Below are 5,469 nucleotides of genomic sequence, written 5' to 3' on the forward strand. Positions count from 1 at the left end.
ACAAATCATCAACTAAATAACTACCGGGCAATTATTGCTATTAGCAATGCCAACCGTCTCCAATTCCCTGGGCATTAATGGGAGGCGGAGGGTACCCGGCCCCTCCCAGGGTTAGGTCACCCGTGACGTGGGATGGTGGTGAGGATGCGCTTACTCACGTCGCTCTGCGCCCTCCGTCACGGGCAGCCCGGCAGCACCCGCCGAGCACGAGCCGGAATAGCAGCATCCAGCCCCAAATGAGCAGGTTGGGTTCAAAGGCCGCCTGCTTCGGGAGGGCACGTTACAAAACCCCGGAGCTGCTTGTGGGTAGGAGCAACCCCAAAGCTGCAGAGAAGGACAGACGTGCTCCGCAGTCCCTCGCAGGTGGTTGTCACCATAGGGACACCTCTGCACCCCTCCTGCCTTCCCACCATCCACAATTAGGGGTTTGGTTTTTTTTTTTTTTCAGCCTTCCTGGCAGCGCTGCTCGTGATCTCGACTGAAACACCCCCAGGCAGACGATCATCCTTTCAGGGACCGATTCCTCCTGACCCCCACTGCGGCAGTGAGAAAACCCCTCTGCAAAGGGGGGATCCCACCCTGGATGCTCAGCCTTTGCCATCGGAGTACGCAGGGACCATCTAGGGCTGCAGAGGAGGAGGAGCAGGGGAAGAAACTGGCTTAACTCGTTACGCTGGTGATATTTGAAAAGGGTGGTTAGTAAGTGGCATGTTAACATTATGTCCAGTCTTTAAGGAATGCACCCAGGATTCATTAGGGGAGCAGTAGTTAGGTGAATCACACTGCGGACATGCGGATTTAACCGGGATTTCAAGCCCAAGCGACCTGTAATTGCATATTAGTAGAGGGATGCTTAAAGTAATCAGCTGTTCCAGCCACGCCGGCCCGGTGGCTACGGGGGGGGAAGGGAGGAGGGCTGGAGGGGTGTCGTGCATCCAACCCCTCCTTGGATTACAAGGTAAAAATATAGGCCATGCAAACACCCCGGGGAACGCGCTGCTTGGTGGCTTTTCCTTTGAAGGCAGGGTGACACTGCTCTTGCTGAGGCTGGGGTTCGATAGTGGCAAGATAAGCAGGGTAAATACGCCGTGGTGGCAGGAAAGGGCAACGATCAACCACGCCGGTGCCGTCGGCTGAGCCCCAAAGAGCTGGCCCCGCGCAGAGCCATCCCGAAGAGAGATGTCCCCATCCCTCACCAAAGAGAAACCTCCTGGTCGGGAAGGAGAGGTGGCACCTCTCCATCCTCAACTACGACACCCTGGAAAAACGATGTGAGCTCTTAGGAGTGAAAATGCGTGTTCTCGCTTGTACGGGGTGAGAGATAACATATTACGCATCGTCCTGCGCCTCCCCTGGCACCGCTCCAGCCTAATGCCTGTCTCCAAAACCACGGTCCCACCTACAAGTTCTCTTCTCTCCTAGAAATGCCATTATTTCTCCTCGGCATCGCCGAAGGGTCGTGCAGTGGGTTGGGGTAGAGGGGGGTGCAAGGACACCCCATCTCTGGTGCATCTCACGGCTCGGTTGTGCAACAGCTCAAGGCTGCCGATCGATCTTTTTTTCCTTCTTTCCTAAGAAAACATGACTTTGCGACGGCTGTCAGTCATTCTCCTTATTAACTCGGGATGCCAGCAGATGATTTCAATCGAATTTGTCAGAGCCATCAAGTTTCTACAAGCTGAAATGGGCGGCCGGGCACTGGGATCCACCCAGACGAGGGAGCAGCAGAACGACCGCAGCTTCCAGCCCAAGCCGCAGCCGGGCGCTCGGCACACACGCGGCTCTCACCAGCCACAGGCCCGGCGCAGCCGCTCCCCGGCTACGGCCGACGCCGCGGCTTGCTCCACCAAAGCCGGAGCTGCAAGAAGAGAAGAAGCAAGGAAGAGCAGGCGCCTGGTGAGCCGGCCTTGGCTTTCGTAGAAGCACGTGCGGGTTTTGGGGAGCTGGACGGCTGTCCTAGGTGGAGCGGCATGAGCCGATCTCTTCTTGCAATGGCTCGGGAGGGAAGGGAACGCCTGAGCTTCCGATTCGAGGCTGGATGCAAGAAGTCAGAGGTGGGGGAAGGTGGTTGACCCAGGGGATTCATGGAGCTGCCTCCCTGCCGCCAGCCAGAAGGTCTGCAGCAAACTGCATTTGGAGCTGAACAGTGCAAATGCCCCGTGCACAGGACAAAAAAATAAAAAAGCCTTTTAACACTCCGCCTCCAAACCAGCTCTAACATAAGCTGCAATCCTACTTGTCGTACAAGAGCCTAAGCCAGAACCTCCAGCAGACAGGGCCAGAAGATAAGATAGGAGGGTTCAATGACAGAGCACAAGTTCCACGCCGCACGTTTCTCACTATCAGCCTTCACCCCGCCAAGGCTCAGCCGCTCCCCGGCCTCGGGACCGTGGCAAAGGGGACCGAATTTGTGCCATCCTCCGGCAGCTCAGCTCCATCCCAACCCTGCTGCCACGGCCCCGCCGGGAGCAAACTGCCCTCCCGGTATGTCCATATCAATGAAGCATTTGTCTCGTGCTTGGCACCAGGCGTCAGAGCACAAGGGTCCGTGTGCTGGATCGCCTAAACACAGCTATAAATGGAAAGAGGAGCTGCACAGACAGACTGTTCTCTCATTCTGCATGATCTCAAATAGCAGAGTTAACACCCGCGCTGCCCGAGCCGCTACCGAGGAGGAGGGCAGCCGGGTAGAAACGCTGGCGTACTCCAAGAGAAAAATTAGAGAGACTGAGATGCAACTTGAATGCCACGCTGGGTCTAGCTACCCGCCTGAGGATTGATGGTGCCACCCTCGGCGTTCAGCCGACAGATTAAGGACAGCTGAAAGCAGGAAGGTCGAAGCAAGATGCTTCTTGCATTCTGGAGATTCAAGACAAATTCCTCCCGTTTCAGTGATTTTGGAGCTCAGCCAGATGTCCTTCCAGGAGAAAAAGCTGTTGTGGGCAGGTCTGCAGATGTAAACCTTGCATCGCAAGCCGTGGAAATGATCTGGCTGATACAACACTGAACATTTTTGGATTTATCAAGGCATCGATCACCCACCAGCCCTTTGCAGAGGTGCTGCAGGGCACGTGCACCGCCGTGCTCACACGCCGACTGCAGCGTGGGCTTCTCCGCTCTCGGCTTCAGTCATCTGAGCTGGGCTCCGCCAGCATAACCCAGACCGGTCTGCCACGGGCGTAACACCAGTGGTCTAAAAATAGGGAATTGCTGGGGCAGAGCCACAGCCACCCCAACACACGCCTTTCCTAGGAGCAAAGCTCTAGAGCCGAGGCCGAGAGAAGCGCCCGGGCACCCAGCGCACACCAACACACCCATCACTAGAGTCCAAATCTCATCCACCAGATACTCGGGCACATCCTGACTTGTCCATCACCCTCTGTTCAAAGAGAAAAAATAATGATAGACTACAGGCTGTGAGAAAATATAGGGGTGGTTTTTTTTTTTTATTTGACAATTAACAAAAGAGGGATCCAAATTTCAGTTGTAAACATTGATAGCTCCTTTCTGATCACAACTAGTACTTTCCACGAACATCCTTTTGTATAGTTTGATCCGCTCCAACAATGACAAGCCATCTCTGTCAGGGCTTTTGCTGCCCTGCTCAGGGTTACAAATCCAGAGGCAGCTTATTCACCAGAGCATCAGCCGCCATCGGCAGGACCGATGGCACCGAGAAGACAGCTGACAAACTACGCAGATATTTTAGAGCCGCTCCCATGCACAAGACGCTCAGGGAAGGCAGGAACTTCGTGCTCCCGCATACCCGCAAGAGGCAAGCATCCCATCTCGCTGCCAACAGGTTTAGAGAGAAATCAGCCCTGCAAGAGCAGAGTCCTGCTCGAGCAGGCGATAGGGACACGGTCTTACACAGTGCCAGCCCAGCAAGAACAACCCAGGCGTGTTGTCAGAGGGAAGCTTGGCCCTGGACCGTAAAAATCTGGAGATGCAGAGTCAGCAAGTTTGTCCCAAATTGGGACTGGCATGTTGTCAGTTCCATTATTGCAGTGGAACCAGAACTGCCTGTAGGGGAAGTGAAACTTCATCTTAGGCTGGAGGGCAGCCAGAGCTGGAGGAGCTTGCACCCAGCTACAGGCAGCCAGTTTCCAGCCATCACACGGGAATCTGGCCTGAACATCAGCGGATCCAAGATTTTTTGGGAGATAAACCTTTCAGAGCCTCTCACCCTTCCCTCTCTAAGAGGAACCACGCTGCAGGTGGGCCAGCTACACAAAATAAGCAAGTCTTAATTAACCAAGCGACCTTTTGCTGTTTGTGACCATCAGCAGACAAGAATGAAGTCGTGGACAGCCAGCAGCAGCAGCTTGTCCCCCAAGACAAGGGACCCGAGATCACCACCGACACCGAGCAGGCTGCCACCTCGGGCCACCCTCCCCCACCAGCAACTTGAGGAGCCACCAGGAAAAGGGAAGATGCCCAACACTAGAGAACAGAGTTATAAATAGAAACCTCCCTCAGCCGCCGGAGTGACCTGCCAACAGCTACACGCTTCCCAGGCTCCGTAGCGCCTTCAGTTTGAGGGACTAAGCAGCCTGGCGTACAAGTAGCATTCGGCCAGGTCCAGAACCAGGACCTAGCTCGCTCCTCAAGACGACCAGTTGGTTTGGAGCCTGGTTCTCAGTGGGAGCAGGGTCAGCCGTTTCAACACCACGTTACCCGGATGGACAAGCAAATAAAATCCAACAAATTTGAATACACTGTATTTATTTGTAACAGATTCTAAAGAATCTAGTGAGTCTATGTCAAGCCCATCGCATGACAAGTGATACAGGTGTAGGAAAAAAACATTTAAAACAATATCAAGTGCCATTCAACCTACTGGAATCTTCCAATTGCCCCCTCACAGGAGGCAGCACAGTATCACTGCAAGGTCTAGAAAAATTCAGATTCAACCCATTCACAAGAGTCCCACCACACACACTCTGTAAATCAAAAGTGCAATCTCATCATAAATTGCCCTGTCGAGCTGTTGGCTGTAGGGAATCTTTTCGACATCTTAAAAGGAAGGAGGGAATCTCAGTTTAGTGCGTCTATGTGTCTGGGGGTGGAGGGTAAGCAGCCTGTAAAAAAAGCATGCTACATGTCATCTATGTTCATCTGAAGTTTAAAATGCAAGAAAAAAGTATCTTCCCTTGAAGCCATGAAGGTGGCATACTCAGGATCTCAAAAGCAGCCCTTAAACCGCTTTTACCTTGCACTGGAAAATCTCAAGCTCCCACCACAGGGATTAGGCTCTGGGCACCAGGGAGTTACCGGGCTGTGGCAGAGTCCACACGCCAGCCTTGGCCGTGAAGGCAAAGCTGTTCTACAGGAAGGCAGTTAAACCTGTAATAACTACATTGTTAGTGACACTTCCTCAGCTCTGACTGGATAGGAAGCAAAGCTGGACCAATTTCAAATTAGTTAGTTCATGTTAAGTGCAAGAGCCCCCAAATCACTCCCCCCCCC

This window comes from Fulmarus glacialis, unplaced genomic scaffold (genome assembly GCF_000690835.1).
Source record: "Fulmarus glacialis isolate BGI_N327 unplaced genomic scaffold, ASM69083v1 scaffold39223, whole genome shotgun sequence".
Taxonomy (NCBI): Eukaryota; Metazoa; Chordata; class Aves; order Procellariiformes; family Procellariidae; genus Fulmarus; species Fulmarus glacialis.